The following is a 6,166-nucleotide window of genomic DNA, read 5'->3' on the forward strand; positions in this document are numbered from 1 at the left end:
TCCCATACTTCCATAAAATCTGAAAGGAAGACAGCATGAAGGAATTCCTTCAACTGTGCCTTTTCAATTTGGAGATGTGGGGGTTTTCTTCAAAATGCATTTTAATATTAAGCTTAATTACTGTGGCATAGTTAGCAGGCAACAACTGTAATTATTGAGTACTTTTCATTCATGTCACCATTAAGATGTATTCAATTCATGAAAGTCAAAACAAGAAAACTCAGCCTATTATTTGTTTGTTTGTTTAACCATTTATAATGCTGCTCATCTCAACAATGACTAGGTGGCATGCAAGTTTAAAAAGCCAACTGCAGCTAAACAATCAATAATTATCTGTATAATCAAGGTCCAGGGGCTAGGGGAAAAAAAAAACATTTGCCAAAGCATCAATGCAGCAGCCAACCAATCAACTAACAGAGTTTGTTAACATTGGCCCAAATGCCTGGGGGAATAGCTAGCTTTTAAGGGCCTTATGAAAGGCTAACAGGGTGGGGTCCATCTGATCTCCAGGAGGATGTTGTTCCATAGAACAGGCAATCCAACAGAGAAGGCATGATTCCTGGGTCCAGCCAGAGAGCATTGCTTAATCAGAGGGGACATGGGGGGTGTCCTTCCTGCCAGCTCTGATGGGGTAAACAGAAACAATTGGAGACATGATACAGTCTATAGATATAGATTCAGGCACAAGCTAAACTGTGTAAGGATTTATTTCCCACACTTTGATAATATTAAACCCCTTCTGGCTTATTCTGTGCTCTGCCTCATCCCCTTTAATCTCTTCAACCACATTTCTTTCTAATTAATTAAAGCCCAAAGCAGTGAGTGTGGGTGGTATTTGGAATGGATATAGCTTACATCTTCCACTCTGCATATTTTCTATAATTTTCTTAGGTCACAAATCTATTCTAATCAATTTCCAAATGAATGAGCCAAAGATCTGATGATGCTTCAAAGCTAACAAATTTATTCTGGCATTAACTTTCCTAGATCACAACTCAGTTAATCAGATTCATGGGTCATGTGTACAGCATGCATCTGATGAAGTTGACTTAGAGTTATTAAAGCTTAAATGATAATATGTTCATTTTTATGGTGCCAGCATGAGTTTTATTCCAATGAAAACGTTTTAATTTCTTTATTTGCACTGATTTGATTTTGCCACCTGACATGATTAAGCAGATGGAAAAGCAAGACCAAAGAGCTTTTATTTTCTATCTATAATCTCAAAGAATCTTAATATGGAAAATAATAGTTTTCTCAAAATACCTTTAATAGACTTTGCAAACATCAGTTGCAATCTGTCCTAAATAGGTATTAAACACAAAACTTAATCAGTTGGATTTTTTTTAAAGAAAAACTTATTAATTGTGGAAGGATCAAGGACTAGTCTTTGTATTTCAAGAAGCTCATATATTACAAATCTGTACTGTTTGCAAAACCTGTCAGTTAATTTCATCCCATAGCTCTGAGAAGAGTATTTATAAAAGAAAAATTATAATTACCCTTGACACCATTAGTTATTGTACTGTAGTCAAAGAATAAAGAAAGGTAGTAAAGAAATATTTTTTATTCTGCTTTGGAAAACAAATTTGCACACCAAAATACATATGGGATGAAATCCAACATCACATAAGAGGACTTGTGCTCAAGCAATGAGATTTTTTTGCCTGTCTGCTCCCTCTAGGAATTTGGTGACTTTCTGGAACAGATTTCTGAGACCCCATGGGAACTGCTGAGTACAAGAAGTAATTCCTCCTTCCTTCCCTCCCTCCCAGTTTCATTGAAGAACAATTTTCTTGTGGATGCACCTTTTGGATTTAACCAAGAGCACTAACTCACAACCGGGAAAATCACAGGTGCTCCATGTACTGGGCTAGGAGAAAAGGAATATAAATACTCCAAAGAAAGAAAGAGTGGTTTGTTGAACAAATATTCAAGCATCATAATTTTCAGGAATTACAAAAACAACAACTTTAGGAAAATGCAACAATCCCAGGCAGATTTGTCTGTAGATGTTGTTAGTTTTTTTTTAATAAGAATTTTATTAAGTTTCAAGCAAAGATAAAAGCTACAGAAAAACAAAAAAACTACAAATAAAAAAGAGAAAAAACTAAAAAAACTAGAAACACAAGAGAAATTTTTTCAAAAGTACAAAAAGAGGTGACTTCCAACTTTTAATAGCACGGATATACAACAATTTTCCGTAATCAATCCCTTACTCTATATTAAACCAAAATCACATTATTTCTATAAATCATTCCATTGGCACATTATAAAAAACACTAAGTACAGTTGCTCTCTCCCCTTATCTTAAAAGAATACACATACATACACATAAACACATACATATACATATACATATACACACATATACACATACACATACCTTCTAATCAACGTCCCCCAAAGATAACATTTAATTATTTCCTTCCTACTACTATTCTATACATTCCTGTCTACTATAATAAAGATCAAACTAAAAAACATATAATTGTCTGCCATTATACTTGATAATACAACAATTTTAATAATCTTAATCATATTAAACACAAAACCATCCAGATAGACATTTATTATTTTTATTATACCTTAATAATCTTAATCCAAATTGGTAAAAATAAATGAAATCAGCCAAACCCTAAAAGCAATCCAGATAAATATTCTTAAGCCCTTATCCCACTTTAAAATAAACCAGAGCATTTACATATCCCCACAATGAGCACAGAGCTTTTTTCTTAAAAAAAATTGACCAGCCCAACTGCCCCCTCAAAAACTCCAACCTCTCTTCAGGAGAACTCCCATACATAATAACCCCTTCTTTTCCATGGCATTCCATCAGAAGATCAATTTCACTTATGGCTTGCAACTTGATCTCTCCCTTTAATTTCTTCAACTTGATTATCTGACTATCCAGCATTTCAACAGAAGTCCAGATCTCACTCTTTGAAGAGACATTCCTGATGCTGTTAAATTCCTGTTTCATCCACGACATCCCCAACCAGATGACACATTTTAGACCTCATATTTTGCACAATGTCCTGAATGCCTTGCATAAAAACTTGGTAGGAATCAGAAAGAATCTGTTTAAAATCTTGGTGGAAGTCAGAGAAAGTCTGTTTAAAATCCTCCATGTCTCAAGCAGTAGATTATGGCGCCCGCTAGGAGCTTAACCAGTGAAAGTCGAAGATATAAAATAACTCCAAAATATATGTTTACATAAGATATGTAGACAGTTCCCCAGGGATAGCAGAAGCAGAAACCGAAAGTTCAAAACAGCCGATTCAACGTGTATATCTTCAAATTTAGTACAAAAATAATAACAGGGAGACAATTATTTACTCTCAATCCTCCTTAATATTTGGAAGAAAAACGAAGTCCAAAACTTAAAAAGAGTTTTTTTAAAAAATTGATCCCAAAAATAACATAAGCACCAAGAGAGCCAGCTTCTCCTTGCTATAGAAAACCTCTCTTAAGGTATGCATACTTACAAGAAATATAATTGGGTGACTTAGAAATGGGGTGGCTGGTCTTAGTGTCCCTTTAAGGCTACAGTGTGGCTTGGAAATGGTGATGTCCCAGCCTCCCAGTAGCTCTTACCAGTAGAACGCAAAACAGTTTGCGATCTTCTGGCTGCAAGCAGCCATCCGGAGGACAGATGGGGTGATTCCAGGTGTTTTCCTTTTTCTGGAAAAACACTCCTGGGCTTCAGGAAAAACCTGCCTGAGCCTGAAAAAACTGCTGCGTTGTCAGTTCTGCCTGCAGAGCCCATGGGCACAGCTGTTCAGTCCATGTCCCCACTGGAGTCCCAGATGTTATTATTTTCAAAGACACCTTTGAAGACTTTTTTTTTCTGTTCAACCATGTCTGATTTTCAGAGACTGCCTGCAGCTTTCTTGGCAAGGTTTTTCAGAAGTGGTTTGCCATTGCCTTCTTCCTAGGGCTGAGAGAGAGTGACTTGCCCAAAGTCACCCAGCTGGCTTTGTGCCTAAGGTGGGACTAGAACTCATGGTCTCCTGGTTTCTAGCCTGATACCTTAATCACTACACCAAACTGGCTCTCAACCTTGGAAGATACTCCATGCTTAAAAGAATCTCTAGTACTGTAAGGATGGAGGGCACAGAAGGAGGCCATCAAGAACACTGAGTGGAAGGAGCGGGCTGTAGAAAAGGCAGGAAGCTTAAAGAGGGAGGTGGGAGGAAGTAAAACCCAGTCATGGCTTTCTGTGAGAAATTTGATCTGAAGATCTAAGTCCAGTAACTCACAGCACAAGCCAGTAGGGATATGTGGAGTTCTTTATTAGATCTGTATCTAAAAATAATGGAAACATCTCCCGGAAGCTGCGAATGAGTGGGTGGCGAGCTGATACATCTGCGCACCCCATTTAGTCAGGACATTCCACAAGCAATACCCCAACAAGCCTAGCCTAGGGTAATATTATCCTGTAGGATTCTCCCTCTAACTGCCCCTTTTTAAAAAAAATCTTCTAGGTGCTTCCTCATCCAGGGGGAAAAGGCGGGGGGGGGAGGCTCTCTTTCCAGAGGGAGGTGGCATGTAAGGATGGAAAACCCAGAAGCAATGGCTAATTGTGACTAGGTGCTCCACCCTTACACATTGTTGAGAATGAAGGATGAGAGACAGTGAAGGAACAATGGGCAAGAAAGGAACAACTAGCAACGGTCCTACCCGCAACAGAAGATTCCGGAAGCTATCATCAAGTGAACTATTGGCACAGAGGGAGGCCACCAAGAATGCTGAGAGGAAGGGGCGGGCTGTGGAAAAGGCAGGAAGCTTAAAGAGGGAGGCGGGAGGAAGTAGAAACCAGTCGTGGCTTTAACGGAGTAAGATACAGATGTAATAAAGAACTCCACATATCCCTAGTGGCTTGTACCGTAAGTTACTGGACTTAGATCTTAAGACTGAATTTCTCACAAGTACTAGAAGATGAACTCTCCAGTCATTACCAGGTCAGAAAGCTTCAGGAACTGATGGAATACCCATAGAAATATGGTGAGCAAAAGGAGAAGAATCAGTAAAGGTTCTGACCAAGCTAGGCCACCAAATCTGGAGAATGACACAGTGGCCAACAGATTGGTATCTACAGTACATACCAATACTGCCCTCCAAAAAAAGGAGACTTAACAGAATGTTCAAACTATCATACAATATCCTGAATTTCACATGCTAGCAAAATGATGTTTAGGATCATCCAACGCAAAGTAGAGCCCTACATGGAAAAAGAGATGCCAGATGTTCAATCTGGTTTTAGAAAAGACCGATGAACACAAAACATTATTGTTGATGCATGCTGGATAATTGAGAAAGCCAAAGAATACTAAAAAAAAGTCAGTATATGCTTCATTAATTTTAGAAAGGTTTTTGCTTATGTTGATCATGTCAAGCTGTAGAATGTGCTTAGAGAAATGGGAACCCCAGAAGATCTAACTGTCCTCATGAGAAACTTACATATAGGTCAGGAAGCCACAGTACAGACAGAACATAGGGAAACAAACAGGCTCCAGACTGGCAAAGGAATGAAACAAGGCTGAATACCCTCCCCTTAGTTATCAATACTATTTATGTATGTATGTATGTATGTTGAATATATACTGTATAAAGGGAAGTTGAACTGGAAGAAGATGAGCATGGTTTTAAAATTGGAGGAAGAAACATCAATCAGCTGTGCTATGCTGCTGCCACTACCCTGACAGCTGAAAATACAAAGTATCTGCAAGCTCTAGTAATAAATGTCAAGGAGCAAAGTGAAAAAAAAATGGGACTAAAATTAAATATAAAGAAAGCCAAAGTAATGACAACAGGTACAACATGTTGGCAGAGTGCTAGAAAGCCTTTGGCCCAGGAGAGATCAGGAAAGTCACACACCAGGCATTTCTATAAAAATAAATTTATTTACAGAAAGCACAAAAACATATTTACAGGCTTCTGCATTCTCACAGGCTCTCAAAGAGAGCTGCTTACTCTCTACACGCCTAAAGAGAAGGAAAACTGAAACCAAGCTAATTGCCCTTGCTTCAGGCTATTAACAACTATTAACACCTGAAAAGATGACAATTAAATTCAACCCCCTCACCCGGCCAAAATCATTTGTTACCACAGGAACCTTAATCTGTAGCAGAAAACAGTATACCAAACACTCCCCTTTTTATGC

This window comes from Candoia aspera, chromosome 8 (genome assembly GCF_035149785.1).
Source record: "Candoia aspera isolate rCanAsp1 chromosome 8, rCanAsp1.hap2, whole genome shotgun sequence".
Classification (NCBI taxonomy): domain Eukaryota; kingdom Metazoa; phylum Chordata; class Lepidosauria; order Squamata; family Boidae; genus Candoia; species Candoia aspera.